The following is a 26,744-nucleotide window of genomic DNA, read 5'->3' on the forward strand; positions in this document are numbered from 1 at the left end:
GTTAACTCCATCTGTGGCTTCTTCTCCATGTACACGTGAGTATCTTCCCTTCAGCTCCTCAATGTCTCAAAGCCCCTTAATCTATTTTTAGAAGGTTTAGTAATGCATTATTTGCCTCGACAAGTACCCCCTTCCCAACCAGAATACCTGTATTTAAACTGGTATAACTTACTGATAAGAGATGTCAATTTTCTCTCCTTCCCATCTATCCTTCTCTCCCCCCTCAGTGTTCCTCTGGAGAGGACTGCCTCGGATGAATGAGACAGAAGGCAGCCCCCCAATACCACCACCTCGTCTCACTGAAGAACAATGAAGGCAAGACTGAGGAGTACAAGTACAGTACCATGGTCTAAGTGAGAGAGTAGACATGAATGAGTAGTGCCGAGGGCAGGTGGGTCACGAGAGAAATCAGACATACACTAATACATGATCACATACAAACATGTAACAAAGTGCCCTAAGCTCACTCTACAGCTAGCTTGAAATGTTGCGGTTGAAGTCATCCAATTGTTACCTTTTGGGTGGCACAAACCATTGGCACATTGTCAAGGAGGAAGGTCACGTGTGTTTGCGAGCAGAGGATCACTGGTTCGAGCCCAGTATGGGACAGGGACAGTGTAGGAAGATATACTGTTTTTGCATTAGCACTACACATCTGATTCAAATCATCAACACTTGATGATAAGTTGATCATTTGAATCGGCTGTGTAGTGCTGGGGAAAAACAAAAATGTGGGTCTCCAGGAACAGGATTAGGAAATGCTGTTCTAACTAGACTAATCACATTCACACCTCATCTCTCACTGGCTACCGTATGTAGACATGATCCAACTCTGTGAACACATTGACTCACATTGATTTAATGAATGTTTGTGACAAATCAAAATAAAATCCGCCGAATACAACAGATTTGACCATGAAATGCTTACTTACGAGCCCTTTCCCAACAATGCAGAGTTAAAGATGCACTATAGAGAAATCGCTCTGCCATTTCCTGGTTGCTAAAATTCTCATAGTTAGCATAATTTCTGTTTATGTGACAAAACAAGCAAATATAGTGTACAGAATCATTGTACCATCTAAACCGCTGTGAAATATCAGCTGTTTGAAGCTGGTGTACAAAACCAAAAGGAAAAGACACAAAATCAGAATTTAAGAACAGAGCGCATAGAAATTGCGCACATAGAAAAGATATACTGCTTCTTAGACTTGCATTCAATGAGAATGACAGATCTATAAGGCATATTTCAATGTGAATCTAGTTGGGTCACTCAAAAAGTTACATATTGCAGCTTTAAAAAGTAAGAAATACAGTAACACAATAAAATAACAATAAAGAGGCTATACACAAGGAGTACCGGTACCTGTTTGCTTTCTTTACTGACCACAAGCATGAAAGTTAGACATGAGAGCATTGCTTAGTTTTTAAGAAGTCACTATTTATGTTTTCCAGGTGATCATGGTAACAGCCTTATCATAGAGATGGACAACTGGTCCTCGGAATGCAATTAGTTTAATCAGGTGTGTTAGCTGGTGCTGGGGAAAAAGTGTGACACCAATCAGGCTCCAGAGGACTGGAGTACTACAATGAGGATGACCAGATCAAGACAGAAACAACAGACGCAAGATCCAGAGTGTTCTGATACAGGGCTTTCCTGGAGAGTGCACCTGATTCTAAAAACTAGCTGGCTGATAAACTACAGGAGGGTAACTTTCCAGAAAATGTGAACCTCCACCTAGTCACCCCAGCCTTTTCTCTTGAACCTCTCTCCCTCTACTATAGATGTATTTTTTGATTGGACTGAGAGGGATGTAAACACAGACAGCTTGCAGCTACCACATTTAACAATGTGTGATTCATTCACTATTACATCATTTAAAATAAAGGGAATAATCTTATTTGTTTGTGCTAAGGAGGTCCATTAGGTTAATATGAATATTACTGATGACGATTACGATCATGTTGGTAATGTTGACTTCAGTGAAATATTGTTGTTTATTATGTTTTGGTATTCTAATACTTTCTGTAACAAGTCTCATCACCTGCTGCATGCATTTCAATAGCTAAGTTGTTTATGAATTACACAATTGTCAGAAAGTCAGGATAAGTCAGGCTAAGATGCTGCAATATCAGTCAACAGCCATCTTAGTGCAGAACAGCACTGCCTGGACACATTATTAGATTAAAAATAATATTGGAGATATGGGTAAAGAGTAGCTACTAACGATCTAGGTAAGACTAGACATAGCGTTCTACTTCTGTTTGATGAAACGTTCGTGGCATTATGCTATTTTATGTCATTGAGCATTGGTTTGATTAGCTAACTAGCTAGCTATGGTGGAGAGGTCGATTTGTTGCAACAAAATGAAGCTCGATCTGAGCTCATACATTGAATTCAATTATGAATATGGCTGAGATAATTGAACAAATCAAATCAATCAAACCCCCCCCCCCCCCTTAAAAGATTTAGATGCACTATTGTAAAGTGGTTGTTCCACTGGATATCATAAGGTGAATCCACCAATTTGTAAGTCGCTCTGGATAAGAGCGTCTGCTAAATGACTTAAATGTAAATGTAATGTAATGTTTTGACTAGCAGAAGTTACTTTTTGTAGCACAGGTTAGGATAACTTAAGCAGCAGGTTAGGATAATTAGGGTAAGGATAGGAAAATGGTTAGTGTTAGCTAAAATTGTTCCCCAAAGCGACTCGAACATATCTAGCTACAACCAGGCCTGCCCTGAGAACAGGCTTGGTTTCCACTAATGCGATGCACCGCGAACCCGGGAGCCTGGCTAACGTTACAACGTCAAATAACGAAACAGATCAAATTTCAAGAAAGGCTATCTGGCTTGGATTTGTTTTGAATATGGCTGAGAACAAAAATATTTTGAGCGTTAGTGTCATCGAGATATAACATTAGCTAGCTAACTAAACACTTGTGTGGCTAGCTACTGTTGCTAAGATACGAGAGAGTGGTTAGGATTCAAAGAAAACACTTTGAAGTTTGTAGACATGTTAAAATAATGTAGGAGAATATCCCCAAAAAAACAACCAGAATTTGTTTTTTTGACAGACCATGCTCTTACAATGGAAAGTATAAGGGCATACTGGAAAGCTCCCTGGATGCAGTTCCTATGGCTTCCACAGGGTGTCAGCAGTCTATGTTCAAGGTTTCAGGTTCAAAAATGAAGAAGAAATATCCGTTTTCGTACAGGGACACAGTCTTGGAATTCATGTTTGCGTGTGCTATGAATACAGGACGCACCTGCTAAAATCGGCTTCCTATTGAACATACTTCTTTCCGTAAGAAATATTATAGTTTGATTACATTTTAGGGTATTTGAGGAGTAAATAGAAACTTATTTTGACTTGTTGAAACAAAGTTTAGGGGTAGATTTTCAGATTCCTTTCTCTGCATGTTGAACGGGTGGATTGCTCAAATCGATGACGCCAACTAAACAGACTTTTTGGGATATAGAGAAGAATTTTATCTAACAAAACCACACGACATGTTATAGCTAGGACCCTTTGGATGACAAATCAGAGAAATCTTAAAAAAGTAAGTGAATATTTAATCGCTATTTGTGAATTTATTACACCTGTGCCGTTGGAATTCTTTGTTGTGGTGGGGCGCTGTCCTGAAAACAATCGCATGGCATGCTTCCATTGTAATAGCTACTGTAAATTGGACAGTGCAGTTAGATTAACAAGAATTTAAGCTTTCAACCGATATAAGACACTTACATGTACATAAATGTTTAATATCCATCATTTTTATGATTATTTATTTGAATTGTGCGCCCTCCAGTTTCACCGGAAATTGTCCCACTAGCGGGACACCTAGCCCTAAATATTAGCTTTTTAGCCCCTATGTAATTATTTCATTCTCCTTAATTGTTTGCTGTAAAATATAGCAGAGAAAATATTGTTTTTAATTAAATCAACAACACATTTCTTGAATATTCAAACAGAAGAAAGTGGTCATAATTAATTGTTCTCTGTTTCGAGTGTCACTGTTGAAGACTTTGTGGAATTTGTTGAGGCGTCATCTGGTGACCATTTAGGGAATTAAATTCTCAACCGAGGTACCAAATGTCATTCAGGAACATGCAGTATTGATGAAGAAAAGAGAAGGGGGAAAAACTCAGTTTAACATGCATTGGCCAATCAAAACCTAATAATTCTCCGAGAATAATTATCTATACATCATTAATTTAGAAATCCAAAAATGTATGTAGGCCTACTAATCCCAGATTGCACTTTAAATAATCCACATATTCAGGTTTGAACACTTGGAGGACACTTTGATTAGCTGTAACACTACCTACTATGCCAGGTAGGGAGAAGACAAGGCTAATTTGTTTGATGCTAACGTGATGGAAAAAAAGATGAGGTCAGAGAGTTACGGAACTCTTTGGGGTGAGATTGAAACATGCCTTTAAACATATTGATTGAGTGGACACAGATAGGAAGAGCTTGCTAGACCAGAGACCGAGCTAAAAGCAATGCCCTTCTCCGCTGTGCCCTGTCCTTCTCTGATGACATCACATGTGTGTCCCAAATGGCACCCTATTCCCTTTACAGTGCACAACATTTGACCATATGGCTCTGGTCAAAATAAGTGCACTATATAGGGAATAGGTCCATGCCACAGCCCATTACTACAGTCGATGAGTTCTGCTGCTGTCAGCTCCCCTGGTGTGGCTGCTGGTGAGGCAGTATCGGCCCTGACTCGACTCAGCTTAACTGGAAATCAAACTGCATGTCTGAAGGTGTTTTAATTAATAGCTGCATGTTTTACCTGCACTTGATTTCAAACACACAAAGCCATGAATATACTGTGTTATACCATAGTACCTGATACAATCAGTGTTTGATTGCTGATACACTGTAGAGTATACACAATATATAGAATGAAATATTACTAGGACGACTAGACATAGAAGGTACGACACTTCACGTTTACTGTAATAGAAAGCAATCCTTGAAATGGATAGTGTGTTGCTCAGAGCAGTAGGAATACTTTGCGGTACTATATGAGAGGCCTACATTGATAAACTGACAGTATCTCTGCACGCCGCCTCCTTTCCCTCGTCTAAACCGTTTTCTTGCTGTCCAGTAGCATTTCCTATCAGTTTATATTCTAGATAAACATTGACAACTCTGTGCCACGTAGACTGTAGATTCCACACAGACAGGAGCAGTGTGAGTGCTGTTAAGGAACAGAGAGCAGCCAGTGGTAGTTTCAGTCCAGGAGGAGAATGTGCTCAACTCTAAATTCTCTTGTGTAAACAAGTAGAAAGGGTGCTTGGGAATATATATTTTTTTATTTTATTTGAGTTGCAGTTCTAACATGAGCCAATAGTCATTTTATTGTTGCTGCTTAGAGCCATATTTATTTAACTCCCTCGACGTCATGAAAGTCAAATATCCTACATGAATGGTCTAAAATATTGCAATGAATTCATATAAATTCAAATGTATTTAAATGAGCAGTTGTTCGCAGTGATGCCAATTTAGCAATTTTGTTGCTAGATTTAACAACTTTTCAGACTACCCTGGCAATTTTGTTTTCAAACAGCACCTAGCAACAAATTTAGCTACTTTTAAAAATGTATTTGGAACTTTTAGCAACTTTTTAAAAGTGACTCAAACACTAAAATGGACGCATTTCCCCACTAAATGACACAAAAACGATTTTCTCTGTCACAAAAGTGCATTGTGAGTAACGTCAGCAACAGGCGCTCAGCTCGTGCACAGGCAGCAGCAGGACAGCAGCAATTTCAGCAAATTGCAAATCATTGTTGGCTGACTGCAGCAGCAGTAGTACGGGTTCGACGAGCCAAACCCAATGAATATAGTTGGTCATGAATGTTTGATCTTGAACAAACTTACAACATCAATCAACATGTCTCAATCAAAATTGTACAGCCAGAAGTACAGAAAAGAGTGAGAGTCTGTACCTGAACAAATGTGAAATCATATTTTTTTGCCGAGCTGGCCAGTCAGTTTGAGTAACGTTATTGTGTATTCTACGTAATGACACAGTTTTACGTTATCATGCAATGACATCACAACCTCATTTAGCAACTTTTAGCAACAAATCAACCTGCCTCTAGCAACTTACCCTGAAAATTAGTTGGCAACACTGGTTGTTTGACCACCGAGTCACGAGCACTTTCTTGCCATTCACTCTGCATGGTCAGTTTGATCCAACAAGTTTGGATGACTTTCTGCTTTTCACAAATGTTCTATATTCTATTAGTTTGTCTATCTTACTGTCTGCAAACTACCGCTAGTTTGTATTTTCTTAGCAAGGTGTTGCTAAAATAATTTGTCTTGGCCACTAATGCTAATCGCTAGCTAGCTTGCTAAATGTACTAAGAGTCCGAGCAAATGTAGCTAGCTAGCTAATACTGCCTGGGACCAGTGCTGGTGTAGGCCTAGATAAGCATGTTTGTGCAACGGTTTCTTATCAGAGAGCATGAATATGTTGGCTAGCTAGTTACAAGAAGTAAAAAAAGATGTGGTATAACATCTAATTAGGGTCACCTGGAAACACTGACCAACACTTTGGTTCCTCCCTGGTTTATTCATTAATTGTCATGTCAAACAACAATATAGTCAAGGTTCTGCCCACTATATTATAACTATATAATTAGAATAATCATTGTATATCAATGATTCCAACAGTTCACCAATTTAACTAGGCCTATATTTTTTGCCCATATCATGCTGTGGCACAGTGTGGAAATGACAATAAAAGTGCAGGAAATGCAGAAATTGATGATAATGCTGAAAATAATATTTATTTGGTGTTGTATTGAACAGTATAAATGGAGCAATTGAAAACACTTGTAGTGTATGTGTTGCTACCCTAGGGTCATAAACTACTCATAAAGCATATTTAGAACTTTTATTATCCAAAACAAGATTTTAAAAATGTGATATGATATTTTGTCCATATCTCCCAGCCCTACGTTTCATGTAGTCTAATTAACATTATGGACTAAACGTTCAAATCCTGTTGTGCAGGATTATTTAGCTGCAACAATACATGTCAAATTAACACCCTACATCTGTAATTAGATATTTGTTTTTGTTTTTATATTGGTGAAAACAATCCTGTATACTGTAATTATGCTTGTCAGGTTCTGACCATCTGTATACTGTATACTGTAGAGCAGATAAATACAAATCTGGACCTCGAAGCCAGCGACACTGCTCATGTTCATTATCCCCCTCTAATCAATAATTCATTTAGATCTGGGATACCAGGTGTGTGAAATTATTTATCAGGTAAGAAACAGAAAAGCATCGGTACTCCGGACCTCCAGGCTCAGATTTCAATACCCTGCTGTAGAGTAAAGTAAAGCTAAATGACAGTTGAATTCTCAGACAGGCACTTGTTACCATAAAGTCTCCTTGGGTGGGTTACCCTCTGTGTGGTGATCATGGCCGCATCCAAAATGCCAATCTATTCCCTATATAGTGCACTACATTTGAGCAGGGCCTATAGGGCTCTGGTGAACATAGCATACTATAAAGGGATCAGGGTGCCATTTGGGACGGACCCCATTCCTATTCTGAATAACATACTGTAGAGGACAGAGACAGGGTGACAGAGGAAATCAATGTAAATCACTACCTACTGAAGGACAAAACATCTTGGCATCTCACTCTCCTCACTCACAGCCAGGGTGACATTAGAGGACCTGTCTGCCACCTCAACCCTCCACCTTCCGGCCCCATTCTCAATCCCAATCTGCATTTAGATACATCATTGATTACTCCTGTGGAAGTCAGAGAGATTGAGAGGGAGCCAATGAGGAATTCTATGCTGCGTTGCTGTGGAGAGAGAAAGAATACGGAACAAACAAGATTAATAATAGCTTGTGGTGTTCATCCCTGGGGCCTGACAGCTAACAACTCTTGACAAAAACAGGGTTGAGAGCAGCAGATGGATTGTCTGTAGACATGAAGGAGAATGTGCGTTGGGGCTATAATGAGGAGGAGAGGAGCTAGATGGAGAAGAGAGCATGGGTCTGGACGCTCCCCAAGACCCTTGGAGGGACTCAGGCTGCCTGTCTGGCTGGCGTTACACTGTGTGGAAATTAAATCAGCCCTGTGACAGTTACTTACCATCCACTTCCTGCCTTCATCTGTGATGTGGGGAAAACATGTGGTTTTCGGACATGTTCATTTTTCACAGGACTCAGACACGTGGTTTCCCAACATTTCAAATGCAATATTATACATTTCTCATGTGTGCTTTTGTAACTGGTGGGATTAGAAACCAACATCTCTCACACCGCAAGCCAATATCTTGACCATTCGACCAAGAGGCCCAACACGAATTTTGAAGTCGCAGGCAGGGCCTGCCTACCTCATCACGTGACCATGAGCAACCAAGACCGACTCATGTCCGCTATGTTTTCACATTTTAATGTCAACTAGGGCTGTCAAACGATAAAAAAATGTGATAGAGTTTATCGCAGGATTTGCTGTGATTAATCATGATTAATTGCAAAATCATAATTTTCGCAAATCAAGCTGTAATTTATAATTTCTTAAACAAAAATAATTACAAAAATATTGCCTCTTGATTTTGTCCAAAGTAATGGTTAGCAAAATCAAGTACATTGATAAACACACTTTCTTTAACCTCAAAGTTAACTTGTTTTGACATCACATTGTTGTTTTTAGCTGTATTGATTATTTATTTTGAATGTTTTCAGGGTATTTTGAACACTTTCAGACAATGCGATTAAAAAAAACTATAGGTTAACTTGAGTTAACTGATCAACTCTGACAGTGCACATTTTTAACATGTTGGAATGGATGGCTCAGCAGTAACAAATAATTATTTTTAACACACTTAAATGATTATACTCAGATAGGCAAAGTAACATTTTTACAGAAATATAAAAAATGTGCAATTCCATAATTGGAAACATTGCTACTGCAACATACAGTATTAACATCGCATTTTCACCATCACACGTGAACGTGCAATTCCACATGTGAAAGTTCAATTTTCACCTTCGGAAAGTATTCAGACACCTTGACTTTTTCAACATTTTGTTACGTTACAGCCTTATTCTAAAATGTATTAATATAAATGTTTTTCCTCATCAATCTACACACAATACCCCATAATGACAAAGCGAAAACAGGATTTAAGAAATGGTTGCAAGTTTATTACAAATAAAAAACTGAAATACCTTATTTCCGTAAGTATTCAGAACCTTTGCTATAAATTGACTCGAAATTGAGCTCAGGTGCATCTGTTTCCATTCATATCGTTGAGATGTTTCTACAACTTGATTGGAGTCCACCTGTGGTAAATTAAAATGATTTGACATTATTTGGAAAGGCACACACCTGTCTATAAAAAGGTACCACAGTTGACAGTGCATGTCAGAACAAAAATCAAGCCATGGGTTCAAAGGAATTGTGTCGAAGGGAAGGGTAACAAATCTGGGGAAGAATAACAAAACATTTATGAAGGATTGAAGGTCACCAAGAACACAGTGGCCTCCATCATTCTTATATGGAAGAAGTTTGGAACCACTAAGACTCTTCCTAGAGATGGCTGCCCGACCAAACTGAGAAATCGGGGGAGAAGGGCCTTGGTCAGGGAGGTGACCAAGAATCCGATGGTAACTCTGACAGAGCTCCGGAGTTCCTCTGTGGAGATGGGAGAATCTTCCAAAAGGACAACCATCTCTGCAGCACTCCACCAATCAGGCCTTTATGGTAGTGGCCAGACTGAAGCCACTTCTCAGTAAAAGGCACATGACAGCCGCTTGTAGTTTGCCAAAATGCTCCTAAAGACTCTCAGAGTGTGGGGATGTTTTTCAGCAGCAGGGACTGGGAGACTAGTCAGGATTGAGGGAAAGAGGAACAGAGCAAAGTACAGAGAGATCCTTGATGAAAACCTGCTCCAGAGCACTCAGGACCTCAGACTGGGGTGAAAGTTAATCTGCCAACAGGACAAAGACCCTAAACACACAGCCAAGACAACGCAGGAGTGGCTTCGGGACAAGTCTCTGAATGTCCTTGAGTGGCTCAGCCATGCCCCGGAATTGAAACCGATTGAACATCTCTGGAGAGACCTGGAAATAGCTGTGCAGCGACGCTCCCCATCCAACCTGACAGAGCTTGAGAAAATATGCAGAGAAGATTGGGAGAAACTCCCCAAGTACAGGTGTGCCAAGCTTGTAGCATCATACCCAAGAAGACTCGAGGCTGTAATCGCTGCCAAAGGTGCTTCAACAAAGTACTAAGGGTCTGTTTTCTAGTTTGAATATATTTGCAAAAATGTGCTGACAACAAAATCACACAAAAATAATCAATGGAAATCCAATTTATCAACCCATGGAGGTCTGGATTTGGAGTCACACTCAAAATTAAAGTGGAAAACCACACTACAGGCTGATCCAACTTTGATGTAATGTCCTTAAAACAAGTCAAAATGAGGCTCAGTAGTGTGTGTGGCCTCCACGTGCCTGTATGACCTCCCTACAACGCCTGGGCATGCTCCTGATGAGGTGGCGGATGGTCTCCTGAGGGATCTCCTTCCAGACCTGGACTAAAGCATCCGCCAACTCCTGGACAGTCTGTGGTGCAAAGTGGCGTTGGTGGATGGAGCGAGACATGATGTCAAATGTGCTCAATTGGATTCAGGTCTGGGGAACGGGCGGGCCAGTCCATAGCATCAATGCCTTCCTCTTGCAGGAACTGCTGACACACTCCAGCCACATGAGGTCTAGCATTGTCTTGCATTAGGAGGAACCCAGGGCCAACCGCACCAGCATATGGTCTCACAAGGGGTCTGAGGATCTCATCTCGGTACCTAATGGCAGTCAGGCTACCTCTGGCGAGCACATGGAGGGCTGTGCGGCCCCCCAAAGAAATGCCACCCCACACCATGACTGACCCACCGCCAAACCGGTCATGCTGGAGGATGTTGCAGGCAGCAGAACGTTCTCCACGGCGTCTCCAGACTGTCACGTCTGTCACGTGCTCAGTGTGAACCTGCTTTCATCTGTGAAGAGCACAGGGTGCCAGTGGCGAATTTGCCAATCTTGGTGTTCTCTGGCAAATGCCAAACGTCCTGCACGGTGTTGGGCTGTAAGCACAACCCCCACCTGTGGATGTCGGGCCCTCATATCACCCTCATGGAGTCTGTTTCTGACCATTTGAGCAGACACATGCACATTTGTGGCCTGCTGGAGGTCATTTTGCAGGGCTCTGGCAGTGCTCCTCCTGCTCCTCCTTGCACAAAGGCGGAGGTAGCGGTCCTGCTGCTGGGTTGTTGCCCTCCTACGGCCTCCTCCACGTCTCCTGATGTACTGGCCTGTCTCCTGGTAGCGCCTCCATGCTCTGGACACTACGCTGACAGACACAGCAAACCTTCTTGCCACAGCATGCATTGATGTGCCATCCTGGATGAGCTGCACTACCTGAGCCACTTGTGTGGGTTGTAGACTCCGTCTCATGCTACCACTAGAGAGAAAGCACCGCCAGCATTCAAAAGTGACCAAAACATCAGCCAGGAAGCATAGGAACTGAAAAGTGGTCTGTTGTTACCACCTGCAGAACCACTCCTTTATTGGGGGTGTCTTGCTAATTGCCTATAATTTCCACCTGTTGTCTGTTCCATTTGCACAACAGCATGTGAAATTTATTGTCAATCAGTGTTCCTTCCTAAGTGGACAGTTTGATTTCACAGAAGTGTGATTGACTTGGAGTTACATTGTGTTGTTTAAGTGTTCCCTTTATTTTTTTGAGCAGTATATATATATATATACCTCATGAAGCTGGTTGAGAGAATGCCAAGAGTGTGCAAAGCTGTCATCAAAGCAAAGGGTGGCTACTTTGAAGAATCTCAAATCCAAATATAAAATATATTTGGATTTGTTTAACACTTTTTTGGTTACTACATGGTTCCATATGTGTTATTTCATAGTTTTGATGTCTTCACTATTATTCTACAATGTAGAAAATAGTACACATTAAGAAATACCCTGGAATGAGTAGGTGTGTCCAAACTTTTGACTGGTACTGTATGTATGTATGTATGTGTAACAGTGTAGGTTCCGTCCCTCTCTTCGCCCCAACCTGGGCTCGAACCAGGGACCCTTGCACACATCAACAACTGACACCCCATGAAGCATCGTTACCCATCGCGCCACAAAAGCCACGGCCCTTGCAACGCAAGGGGAAACCCTACTTCAAGTCTCAGAGCAAGTGACGTCACCGATTGAAATGCTATTAGCGCGCACCACCGCTAACTAACTAGCCATTTCACATCGGTTACGTATGTATGTATGTATGTATGTATGTATGTATGTATGTATGTATGTATATTGAATGTCCTTGTCTATAACTGTTCTGTACTTTCTCATGTATTTGTACGTTTTACGTAGACCCCAGGAAGAGTAGCTGCTGCATGTGCAGTAGCTAATGGGGATCTTAATAAACTAAACTTCAAGGTCATAAATGTCCACAGAGAAGTTTGCAGACCTGCACCATCAGCCAACCTTTAATCGGCTGAACTGAAGCGGTTTCTTGTAAAAGCAGAGAGTGAAAGGAGAAGTTGTGAGAGTGAGAAACTAGACAAGCGTGTCTCATTAAATCACCTCAAAGAAACAGGCATGACCACTGGATTGATTGAAGCCAACAAACAACTCCAAATAAGAAGTGTGAAATTGTAACACCTGAGCCAAAGGAATAGTGAAAATTCAACTCCTCAAGAAACAAGAAAAATAAGTTCTGAAAATGCTCATACTACTCTTTCTTTAATACACCCCATTCTCAGAAGGTTGTTTTTACACCTCTGTTGTAATAAATTGCTCCCACCTAACTGTCCTGTCTCTCTGGTGTGTCACTATGTCTTAGTTCGAGTGTGCCATGATGGTGACACATTTAGACAGAAGAAAGAAAAGGCAATACTCTTCAGCCCCCATGGATCCAGGTCAGTAATAAAGGCTGTGCACCTCTCTAATGAAATAAACCAGTGGTTTTGTTGAACTGCTATTGACAAGAAACTCGGTGGAAGGAGGACGACCTGACATTTGGTCGATTCAGAGCATCTCAACCTACCTGATCACAACAGGGTCATTGCAGAAGGCAATGCGACATGATCTCACAAACTCACTATTATCACACTGTGCATTGTGAATCACGGCTCCCCACACAAGGTTTAAGCTGAACTCGTTATGAGACCATGGTGTGTCAGACCTCTATTGCTCTCTGTATGTCCGTCCGTCTGTCTGTCTGTCTCCCCGTGTATTTTTGTAATACATTACTCAGCCTTTTTCTGTTTTATTTTTATGCTTGCTAGTCCTCCATTCACCACAACACTCAATATTCTAGTCATGGGAAAGGCATCCCTTTCGTATCCCCCAGACATGTAATAGGTGGATGACCTCTGTGAAAATAATTTATGTTTGGCAACAAATGTGAATTGGATTTGTCTGTTATTGCCCAAGCAAGCCTGAATTTCCCGCCGGGGCCCAGCAGTCTTAATTAAGTCAAATCAGCCATCGCTCCTAGTTTAGTTGAATTTACCCTGAAACACACACACACTCAAACACACAGTGCTCCAGTGCCGCTGAACCAGACTCCTCAGACACCATCTGACCACTCCTATTACATATGACTGCTCTCATTACTTCAGCGGGAGGGAGGGGGGATGTTTTAGGTTGTTTGGGTTTGGATTGGTGTGGTGATGATCTCTCAGTTTGGTCTGGTGTTGTGGTGTTGTGTGATTGTGAACTCTCAGTAGTCTTGCAGATGGGGTTTGGTCTAGTCTGGTGTTGTGGTGTTGTCGTGTGATTGTGAACTCTCAGTGACCTTGCTGATGAGGTTTGATATAGTGTTGTGGTGGTGTGGTCTCTCTTGCAGATGGGGTTTGATATAGTGTTGTGGTGGTGTGGTCTCTCTTGCAGATGGGGTTTGATATAGTGTTGTGGTGGTGTGGTCTCTCTTGCAGATGGGGTTTAATATAGTGTTGTAGTGCTGTGGTCTCTCTTGCAGATGGGGTTTAATATAGTGTTGTAGTGGTGTGGTCTCTTTTGCAGATGGAGTTTGATATAGTGTTGTAGTGGTGTGGTCTCTTTTGCAGATGGGGTTTGATATAGTGTTGTGGTGGTGTGGTCTCTTTTGCAGATGGGGTTTGATATAGTGTTGTAGTGCTGTGGTCTCTCTTGCAGATGGGGTTTGATATAGTGTTGTAGTGGTGTGGTCTCTTTTGCAGATGGGGTTTGATATAGTGTTGTGGTGGTGTGGTCTCTCTTGCAGATGGGGTTTGATATAGTGTTGTAGTGGTGTGGTCTCTTTTGCAGATGGAGTTTGATATAGTGTTGTAGTGGTGTGGTCTCTCTTGCAGATGGGGTTGTAGTCTGGTGGTGTGGTGTTGTTGTGGTGTAGTCCACGGAGATCATATAATATATTGTATATAGAGTAAATGCTGTAATATGAAATTATATTAGATATTTTTATAATATATTGTCACGACTTACGCCGAAGTCGGCTCCCCTCCTTGTTCGGGCGGCGTTCGGCGGTCGACATCTCCGGCCTTCTAGCCATCGCCGCTCCATTTTTCATTGTTCCATTTGTTTTGTCTTGTTCCCCGCACACCTGGTTTACATTCCCTTATCACACTGCATATATATATTCCTCTGTTCCCCCCATGTCTTTGTGTGGAATTGTTTTGTTACGTGTTTAGTGTTACGCGCCAGACTGGTTGTTCCCTGGGTATTGTGTTTTGACCCGTAGTATGTTCATTGTCATATATTTGCATTATTGTGAGTGTTTTCGCGCTTATTCACTTTTGCCATTGGCTGGAGGTTTTTGGACGCAGTTGCGTCTGTCTTTTGTGCTTCTGCCAAATAAAGTGCGCCTGATCACCACTCTCTGCTCTCCTGCACCTGACTTCTTACCAGTAGCGCACAACCTTGACGTATATAATTCTATGGTTTGGTCTCTGTTGGAGACAGAGGATGTTCTCCCAAGCTAAGGCCTTACTGTCTACACGTAATCAGGTTCAGTCAGTTCATCTTCCTGAATGAGCTAAACCAGAGCTGCTAGCTAATCCCTGCATGCTTTCCCCTTTCAGAAGGAACACCTCTGGAAGCTAGGAGAGTGAACGTTATTTAAAGTAAGGGTTACATGGAGAAAATCAGAACTTTCTGAAATGAAACTAGATGGCCCTCCCTTCAGCAAAATATGTTTTACCTAAACCCTCCCTGAACGCTTGAAAAAAAAAGCGAATGACCCTCCCTAATACCTAAAATAATAGTAATAATCACAGAACAAAACAAACTTCACAGAACAAACTGGCACTAACCAGAATAGAAAGAGGAGTGGGAGGCGCGGTGCACAACTGAGCAAGAGGACAAGTACATTAGAGTGTCTAGTTTGAGAATCAGATGCCTCCCAAGTTCTCAACTGGCAGCTTCATTAAATAGTACCCCCAAAACACCTGTCTCAACTTCAACAGTGAAGAGGTGACTCCGGGATGCTGGCATTCTAGGCAGAGTTCCTCTGTCCAGTGTCTGTGTTCTTTTGCCCATCTTAATCTTTTATTTTTATTGGCCAGTCTGAGATATGGCTTTTTCTTTGCAACTCTGCCTTTGCTTTTAGACATTTTCTTTAATAACTCCTCAATTCGAGTCCTGGTTTGAACTCAACAGCCCTTCACTGACACAGCAGCCTATAGCCTAATTTTGTCTGTAAAACCTCTTATTTCTTAAATAGGAAGAAATAGTCGCCATCACAAAGCCCTCTTGTTGTTAGTAAAGTCTAATTAAAATGAAGACTTGAAATGAAATATGCATATTCGAATTTGCCTACTTTCTGCATCATGAGCTGTCCATATCGGATTGATTGTGCCTTGGCTGCTGGTTCCAGTTTCAGTTTCAATGTTATTCGAATTTCAAACCTTGCTTAAATTTGTGTACGATCACGTGTCTCTCTATTATGTGTTGGAATACTTGGGAACAGATTTCTTAAATTAAAATCACTGGGAGCTGATTTCCTGGTGTTTTTACAGTCTTTTATGTCCAACATTGAATAAAAAATGTATACAGAAACCTGAGGGGCCAAATAAAACCTACCCTGGTCTACCCTGGTCTATTGGATCATTTGATTGAGACCACACTAAATATGCTATTAGCGCACTTATTAGCGCACCTAGCAGAGAATCAGAGATAAGGGGCTGCATTGGGTACACATCGATATATAACCTAATAAGCAACTAATAACACTGAGAAATATTTAAATGTCATCAATTACAAATGACATGACCCTCACCTGAACTAGATTAAAAAAAATACTAAACCCTCCCCTTGACTGAAATCAAAAAAACATGACCCTCCCACATTTTCTTTCAGGTACCAATTCTGTAAATTTCAATCCATCCCTAGTTGGAGAGTGGTGGAGAAGGAGTGGTAACGTCTTCAAGTTGCCTCAGAGTGAAGCAATCGAATGATAAAAATGACAAACCCTATCCTGAAGTGATGCTTCTGGACACTTTCTCCAGCACTCAACTTAATAAGGGACGTGGGCAACAACAATACTAAAGCATTTCTTTTTAATGACACGTTAGTCATAATAAGCTATTGATGCAGAGAGTCTTTGATGAGGCAAAGATTTCTCAGTGTGTGTTTATATTTTTATCAACGATTATAGACACTAATTAAAACACAAGAGAATAAATTAAGCGCTTCTGTCTTCTCTAGGACCTCCGAGCCTTAAGAAAAACTAAACAAAACCGTTAAATTGGCGTACTTGTAAGATCTTTTTCTGCTATTTGTTTTCTCACTTTTCCTTTGTCGTTTTACCCTAAGCCTGAGGGATGTCATTGCACTTGTGGACATGCGCCGACATAAAATAGATAAGATTTACTCAAACTAAAAACTTTTTGTGAAATAGATTCCTATTGGTGGAGGTTCCATATCACTTTACTAGTGTTAGCAGTTGATGTTATTCTTCAATAACACAGACCCCAAAGAAAATCAGGTGGAGAAAAATAGGTTTATTGAAAGAGGACAAATCATGCTTGGAAGTGGATGGTAGATGGTCATTTTTTTCCCTGTCCTCAGTGATTCGCTCAACAGAACAAAGTGACAGTGTGCAATGTATAACCCCCAACCCTAGCCTGTGGTTGACCAATTAGAATTCCTTGCAGTAAAATTTGGCCAATGGCCAAGTAACAAGTATCCTGTTTCAGTCTCAATGTATAGACCATTCAAACCAATGAAAACGTGCCACATGTAGATATGAGTCCAGGACTGAAACCCTTATTCTTAGCAGATGTTGACCTGAAAAACAACAATTTCTATTGATTGTTAATTCCCTATTGCTTTCTTCTGCCCTACCAAGCAACTGCTCATAGTTTCGAACTGAGAAAAATGGCTTTTATTTACCTTGGTTTCACAGTAACTTTATGCAGGTACTGCTAACATGGCCCCCATTTTCTTCAAAACACAATACAATAGAGGCAGAATACTTGTCCACATGATTAAGCATGTATTTAATGTAGCAAAAATGACATTAACTCATTTTTGACTAAATTAGCATTTACTGCCTTTTTGCTTGGTAGGGCAGTCTAGTCCTCTGCATTGTGTATTATCTTAAAATATTCTTACACTAGTTTACCCTTTCAATCATCCTACCATAGTGGTTATCAGAAAGATTCATTTCATTTTTCAGTTTGTGATTTTGGAACCTTGAAACTCTGTAATCTTTGAACCGTGGATGAATGGACATTCATTCATTCAAGGCCTTGCATGAGTACATGTGTGAGATGTATCTGAGAAATGTAATTACATTCACTTTTCCATGAATAGTTTGTATTAAATCATTTCTCTGCTTCCTTTTTTTCTCTGTATAAAACTTTCTGTCCATTTTTGCCAGCTCTTTTGTCTCCAATCCCTTTCCAGTCTCCATTTTTAGTTTTCTTAAGACGTTCTTTAAACACAGACACCTTAATGGTAGCCATTTTCTGTCATTTGACAGTCTGTGTGTTGCATCATCATCATCACACTTTCCCATCCTATAATCAAAGTGGTGCATGGTTAGATTGGTGCAGGTTCATCATTCTCTCCCCACCACAGGTATAATAACAGGCAAAGCCTGTGTGTTGCTCAGAGGCTGAGACAAATAAAGCTCATACTGGGTACTCATACTGGGTATTCATACTGTGTACTTTATTGTGAATGACATGATACACCTAATCATGAGTTGAAGTTTGTGTATTTTGCTTTCCTTGCTACAGAACTGGTAGTAATTGAACATAATAAGAGGGTTTAGCTGTTCATGTTGTGTGTAGGCTATGTGGTGCTAATAATGTGTGTATCTATGTGGTGATGAACAGAGCAGCCAGTAGCCAGAGCTCCTTTCTATTTTGCTGTCAGACAGAACACTAAACCAACCAGAAGCTAAATAATTCTGAAGTTGATGTGCATTTTACTTTTCTTGAAACCACACTAGAAATTATTGAACTTAACTGCTTGTGTGTAGCCTATCTGGTGGTGTACAGAGCATCAGCTAGATTGAGCATCATCAGACAGACACACTAAACTAACCCAGAGTAGAGGCCCCCAGGGTAGCGGCATCACTATGAGGACCCGACTACTGCCTGACACATCTAATCAAGTTCGTGGATCCACTTTTAGACAGGCATGATCCACAGGGACCTATTCCCATGAGGAAAGGTTCCTCGCATCAAGAGGATGAGCAAGAAAAGAAGAAAAAAAAACAATTCATGTTCTCTTGCTTTGGTTTTATGTTCTCACTTTGATTGTATTCATAACATTTCAGTTCTATGTGAAGTGGTCTACTAAGTGACTAGCTTTCTGTTCTGACAACATTTTTATTTTCTTAGAAACATTAATTAAAGTGTTTTGAAGAATCAAACTGTAAATCATGGGCCCTAATAAACTCATTCAAGTCTTAATTTTTAAATCACAGTAATTAATCACTCATTTAAACCAGCATTAAATTGTTTTCAACTGCCAGGGCGTGTATTCTCTTAGTAGACGACACATTATTAATCTACTGAGTTTCATATTTAATCATGTCGGACATTTGTTCATGCTTGTTGCACACTAAGAATCACATTTTAGATTGTTCATAAGGAAGGCATAAGGCACAAAGCGGTGTTGTGATTTGGTGCTTTGCTGCAATTTAACAATGTTTACATACTTTTTTACCCACTTTATATGTACAGTGCCTTCGGAAAGTATTCAGACCCCTTGACTTTTTCCACATTTTGTTAGTTTACTGCTTTATTCTAAAATGTATTAAATAAAAATAAAAAAACAGGCTCAGCAATCTACACACAATACCCCATAATGACAAAGCAACAACCTTATTTATGTAAATATTCAGACCCTTTGCTATGAGTCTCGAAATTGAGCTCAGGTGCTTGCTGTTTCCATTGATCATCCTTGAGATGTTTCTACAACTTAATTGGAGTCCACCTGTGGTAAATTCAATTGCTTGAACAGGATTTGGAAAGACACACACCTGTCTATATAAGGTCCCACAGTTGACAGTGCGTGTCAGAGCATGAAGTCCAAGGAATTGTCCGTAGAGCTCCGAGACAGGATTGTGTTGAGGCACAGATCTGGGGATGGGTACCCCAAAATGTATGCAGCAATGAAGGTCCCAAAGAACACAGTGGCCTCCATCATTCTTAAATGAAAGAAGTTTGGAACCACCAAAACACCTCCTAGAGCTGGCCGCCTGGCCAAACTAAGCAATTGGGGGAGAAGGGCCCTTGTCAGGGAGGTGACTGATGGTCACTCTTACAGAGCTCCGGAGTTCCTCTGTGGAGATGGGAGAACCTTACAGAAGGACAACCATCTCTGCAGCACTCCACCAATCAGGCCTTTATGGTTGAGTGGTCAGACAGAAGCAACTCTTCAGTAAAAGGCACATGAAAGCCTGCTTCTAGTTTGCCAAAAGGCACCTAAAGTCTCTCAGACCATGAGAAACAAGATTCTCTGGTCTGATGTAACCAAGATTGAACTCTTTGGCCTGAATGCCAAGCATCACTTCTGGAGGAAACTTGGAACCATCCCTATGGTGAAGTATGATGGTGGCAGCATCATGCTGTGGGGGATGTTTTACAGTGGCAGGGACTGGGAGACTAGTCAGGATTGAGGCAAAGATGAACGGAGCAAAGTACAGAGAGATCCTTGATGAAAACCTGCTCCAGAGCACTCAGGACCTCAGACTGGGGCGAAGGTTCACCTTCCAACAGGACAACGACCCTAAGCACTCAGCAAATACAATGCAGGAGTGGCTTCGGGACAAGTCTCTGAATGTCCTTGAGTGGCCCAGCCAGAGTCCGGACTTGAACCCGATCGAACATCTCTAGAGAGACCTGAAAATAGCTGTGTAGCAATGCTCCCCATCCAACCTGACATAGCTTGAGATGATCTGCAGAGTAGAATGGGAGAAACTCTCCAAATACAGGTGTGCCTAGCTTATAGCATCATACCCAAGAAAACTTGAGGCTGTAATCGTTACCAAAGGTGCTTCAACAAAGTACTGAGTAAAAGGTCTGAATACTTACACTACCGTTCAAAAGTTTGGTGTCACTTAGAAATATCCTTGTTTTTTAAAGAAAAGCACATTTTCTGTCCTTTTAAAGTAACATCAAATTGATCCGAAATACAGTGTAGACATTGTTAATGTTGTAAATGAATATTGTTGCTGGAAACGGCAGATATTTATGGAATATCTACATAGGCGTACAGAGGTCCGTTATCAGCAACCATCATTCCTGTGTTCCAATGGCACGTTGTGTTAGCTAATCCAAGTTGATCATTTAAAAGGCTAATTGATCATTAGAAAAACGTTTTGCAATTATGTTAGCACAGCTGAAAACTGTTGTGCTGATTTAAAGAAGCAATAAAACTGGCCTTCTTTGGACTAGTTGAGTATCTGGAGCATCAGCATTTGTGGGTTTGATTACAGGCTCAAAATGGCTACAAACAAAGACTTTGTTCTGAAACTCATCAGTCTATTCTTGTTCTGAGTAATGAAGGCTATTCCATGAGAGAAATTGCCAAGAAACTGAAGATCTCGTGCAACGCTGTGTACTACTCCCTTCACAGAACAAAACAAACGTCACAGAACAAACTGGCTCTAACCATAGAATAGAATAGAAAGAGGAATAGAAAGAGGAGTGGGAGGCCCGGTGCACAACTGATTAAGAGGACACGTACATTAGAGTGTCTAGTTTGAGAAACAGATGCCTCCCAATTCCTCAACTGGCAGCTTCATTAAATAGTACCCACAAAACACCAGTCTCAACGTCAACAGTGAAGAGGCGACTCCGGGATGCTGGCTTTGATCAGAAATACAGTGTAGACATTGTTAATGTTGTAAATGACTATTGTAGCTGGAAACGGCAGATTTTCTATGGAATATCTACATATGCAGAGGCCCATTATCAGCAACCATCCCTCCTTTGTTAAAATGGCACGTTCTGTTAGCGAATCCAAGTTGATCATTGTAAAAGGCTAATTGATCATTAGAAAAACGTTTTGCAATTATGTTAGCACAGCTGAAATCTGTTGTTCTGATTAAAGAAGCAATAAAACTGGCCTTCTTAGACTAGTTCAGTATCTGGAGCATCAGCATTTGTGGGTTCGATTACAGGCTCAAAATGGCCAGACACAAAGACCTTTCTAATGAAACTCGTCAGTCTATTCTTGTTCTGAGAAATGAAGGCTATTCCATGCGAGAAATTGCCAAGAAATTGAAGATCTCGTACAACGCTGTGTACTACTCCCTTCACAGAACAGCACAAACTGGCTCTAACCAGAATAGAAAGAGGAGTGGGAGGCCCCGGTGCACAACTGAGAGGACAAGTACATTAGAGTGTCTAGTTTGAGAAACAGATGCCTCACAAGTCCTCAACTGGCAGTTTCATTAAATAGTACCCGCAAAACACCAGTCTCAACGTCAACAGTGAAGAGGCGACTCCGGGATGCTGGCCTTCTAGACAGAGTTGCAAAGAAAAAGCCATATTTAAGACTGGCCAATAAAAATAAAAGATTAAGATGGGCAAAAGAACACAGACACTAGACAGAGGAAGATTGGAAGAAGTGTTATGGACAGACGAAACTAAGTTTGAGGTGTTCAGATCACAAAGAACAATATTCGTGAGACGCAGAAAAAATGAAAAGATGCTGGAGGAGTGCTTGACGCCATCTGTCAAGCATGGTGGAGGCAATGTGATGGTCTGGGGGTGCTTTGGTGATGGTAAAGTGGGAGATTTGTACAGGGTAAAAGGGATCTTGAAGAAGGAAGGCTATCACTCCATTTTGCAATGCCATGCCATACCCTGTGGACGGTGCTTAATTGGAGCCTATTTCCTCCTACAACAGGACAATGACCCAAAGCACAGCTCCAAACTATACAAAAAATATTTAGGGAAGAAGCAGTCAGCTGGTATTCTGTCTGTGCTGGCCACTCCATTATAGTCACCAGATCTCAACCCTATTGAGATAGGGTAGACATTCAATGTCTAAAAGACAGCCGATGACTATTCTGTTAATAGTCATGCTGACTAAATGTTTGGGTCATATGTCTCTCATGATACATAATTGTAATGCATAAACATATCTACATTCAAAATTGGATTGAGCTTAGCTTTTTTTAAATTATGCAAATGAAATGTTACTTGGGAGCAGCTTGACAATATGGTACGTAAGAAGTGCCATTAAGCCAATCCAACTTGTGGGAGGTGCTTCAGGAAGCATGGGGTGAAATCTCTTCAGATTACCTCAACAAATTGACCACTAGAATGCCAAAGTTCTGCAAGGCTGTAATTGCTGCCGATGGAGGATTCTTTGACGCGAGCAAAGGACACAATTATTATTTAAATTTAAAATCATTATTTATAACCTTGTCAACGTCTTGACTATATTTTCTATTCCTTTTGCAACTCATTTCATGTATGTTTTCATGGAAAACAAGGACATTTCTAAGTGACCCCAAATGGTAGGGTATGTAAATGTGAGATTTCAGTTGTTTTAAACAAAATTAATTAGCAAACATTTCTAAAATCCTGTTTTTGCTTTGTCATTACGGGGTATTGTATGTAGATTGATGAGAGAAAAAAACATTGTAATACATTTTAGAATAAGGCTGTAACCTAACAAAATGTGGAAAATTGCTCGTTCTGATATTTATTTATTTTTCTGGGTTATGTGTGTATTGTTTTTTTATAATTTTTTTTGCTGGTATTGCTGCACTGCTAGAGCTAGAAACACAAGCATTCCGCTGCACATGTGATAACATCTGCAAATCTGTGTACACGAACAATAAACTTTGATTTGATTTTGCATGCCATGCACAACATAAATACTGTAGCTCTGATGACTAAACTCTAACAGAAGTTTGCAGACCTGTGCATCAAGTTAAAATCCTCTCTTTCTCTTCATAAACGTTGCTCCCTTAGCTGGCCCAACGGTGTGTGGTTTTGCTGAGGTAGGGCTAGAAGAGCAGGGTTCGGGGGAACAACAGTGATTGTTCTGGCTCTAATTAACATTGCTACTGTTTGGGCTGTGGTTGTTGTTCCTCCTGCATGGCCTACTAGGGGCACAGCTGTTCCTGACAATGCATTTGTTGACTACTCTTTATAGATTTACCATAAACAATACAAATAGCAGAGTAGCCCTTTCCTGGTGTTTATTTCCACTTCAAATGTAGTCGGTGATATCTGTTTGAATTAGGCGTTGAGGGAGACAGAGTGAACACCTCTTTGCCGCAGGGACTAACTCCTTGATTGGGAGAAGTGAACCTTTCTTCTCCTTGGTCTACCTACTGGATTGAAGTCCTTTTAGAATTTTTCTGTGACGTATTGTTCTCCTCACGGATCATGTTACGAATAACACTGTTATGCTTCTTTTTACTTCAATCGTTTCTCTTGTTCTGCTATTTTGAGGACTTAATTTGTATTTTTTCCGTTATAAAAGTGGCAGTGTAGACAGGGCCTATGATCAAACAAATTATCTGGCAAGTCTAAATGAATTGTCACAAAGGAGTGTATTACTGGAAGCCATTAAGAGAAGCACAGACTTTGGGGATAAGGTTTGACAGTGTCTGTGGGCTAATTTGACAGCAGACCAGTGTTGTGATGGGAGCATAGAGGAGTAAATAATTATCTAGCAGTAAAGTAAACAACAATGTTTCCTCTCTCAGCAAGCACAGTGCCTTGTCACACATATGGTTTGAAAATGCAGATTGCTACAGCTCCATTTCTCAAACACAGATCGAAAGGGGGAGAGAGAGAAACAGAGAGAGAGGGAGAGGAGAGTGATGGAGAAATTGAAAGACAGAGCAGAGAGCGAGAGAAAAAGGAAGAAGCAGAGAGTGAGGGAGAGAGAAAGCAGCCACTGAAGTAGAGCCAAGTCCATTATCCAAACCACCTCAGAGATTCAGAGATCAGCTTGAACTCAATTATCAGTGACTGGTTTCGCTTATTAGAAAAATACCAAAACAAACTAGACATTCAACCATGTTATTTACTGCTCCTTGGTTGTCCAAATCAGCATGTTCTTATAAAGTTATTATCCTCCTAGCCTTGGATGAGTGGGTATAGAGGGAAGCACTGTCTCTGTAATTGGGTGTATTTGGTTCAATCTGCAATATTTCTTTCCCCCTACCTCCTCTTTTTCTCTCTCTCCAGCCCCCTCTATTTCTCTCTCAATTAAATTAAATTAAATTCAAGGGGCTTTATTGGCATGGGAAACATGTGTTAACATTTCCAAAGCAAGTGAAGTAGATAATAAACAAAAGTGAAATAAGCAATAAAAATGAACAGTAAACATTACACTCACGGAAGTTCCAAAATAATAAAAACATTTCAAATGTCATATTATGTATATATACAGTGTTGTAATGATGTGCAAATGGTTAAAGTGCAAAAGGGAAAATAAATAAACATTAATATGGGTTGTATTTACAATTGTGTTTGTTTTCTTGTGGCAACAGGTCACACATCTTCCTGCTGTGATGGCACACTGTGTTATTTCACCCAGTAGATATGGGAGTTTATCAAAATTGGGTTTGTTTTCGGATTCTTTGTGGATCTGTGTAATCTGAGGGAAATATGCATCTCTAATATGGTCATACATTTGGCAGAAGGTTAGGGAGTGGGGCTCAGTTTCCACCTCATTTTGTGGGCAGTGTACACATAGCCTGTCTTCTCTTGAGATCCAGGTCTGCCTACGGCGGCCTTCCTCAATAGCAAGGCCATGCTCACTGAGTCTGAACATAGTCAAAGCTTTCCTTAAATTTGGGTCAGTCACGGTGGTCAGGTATTCTGCCACTGTGAAATCTCTGTTTAGGGCCAAATAGCCTTCTAGTTGTTCAGTTTTTTGTGAATTCTTTCCAATGTTTCAAGTAATTATCTTTTTGTTTTCTCATGATTTGGTTGGGTCTAATTGTGTTGCTGTCCTGGGGCTCTGTGGGGTCTGTTTGTGTTTGTGTACAGAGCCCCAGGACCAGCTTGCTTAAGGGACTCTTCTCCAGGTTCATCTCTCTGTAGGTGATGGCTTTGTTATGGACGGTTTGGGAATCGCTTCCTTTTAGGTGGTTGTAGAATTTAACGTCTCTTTTCGGTATTTTGATAATTAGTGGGTATCGACCTAATTCTGCTCTGCATGCATTATTTAGTGTTTTACGTTATACACTGAGGATATTTTTGCAGAATTCTGCATGCAGAGTCTCAATTTGGTGTTTGTCTCATTTTGTGAATTCTTGGTTGGTGAGCGAACCCCAGACCTCACAACCATAAAGGGCAATGCATTCTTTAACTGATTCAAGTATTTTTAGCCAGATCCAAATTGGTATGTCAAATTTGATGTTCCTTTTGATGGCATAGAAGGCCCTTCTTGCCTTGTCTCTCAGATCGTTCACAGTTTTGTGGAAGTTACCTGTGGCGCTGATGTTTAGGCCAAGGTATGTATAGTTTTTTGTCTGCTCTAGGGCAACGGTGTCTAGATGGAATTTATATTTGTGGTCCTGGTGCCTGGACCTTTGTTGGAACACCATTATTTTGGTCTTACTGATATTTACTGTCAGGGCCCAGGTCTGGCAGAATCTGTGCTGAAGATCTAGGTGCTGCTGTAGGCCCTCCTTGGTTGGTGACAGCAGCACCAGATAATCAGCAAACAGTAGACATTTGACTTCAGATTCTAGTAGGGTGAGGACGGGTGCTGCAGACTGTTCTAGTGCCCTCGCCTATTCGTTGATATACAGTGGCTTGCAAAAGTATTCACCCCCCTTGGCATTTTTCCTATTTTGTTGCCTTACAACCTGGAATTAAAATAGATTTTTGGGGTTTGTATCATTTGATTTACACAACATGCCTACCACTTTGAAGATGCAAAATATTTTTTATCCTGAAACAAACAAGAAATAAGACAAAAAAACTGAAAACTTTAACGTGCATAGCTATTCACTCCCCCAAAGTCAGTACTTTGTAGAGCCACCTTTTGCAGCAATTACAGTTGCAAGTCTCTTGGAGTATGTCTCTATAAGCTTGGCACATCTAGCCACTGGGATTTTTTCCCATCCTTCAAGGCAAAACTGTTCCGCTGGTGTACAGCAATCTTTAAGTCATACCACAGATTCTCAATTGGATTGAGGTCTGGGCTTTGACTAGGCCAATCCAAGACATTTAAATGTTTCCCCTTACACCAC

Source organism: Salmo salar, chromosome 12, assembly GCF_965601325.2.
Source record: "Salmo salar chromosome 12, fSalSal1, whole genome shotgun sequence".
Taxonomy (NCBI): domain Eukaryota; kingdom Metazoa; phylum Chordata; class Actinopteri; order Salmoniformes; family Salmonidae; genus Salmo; species Salmo salar.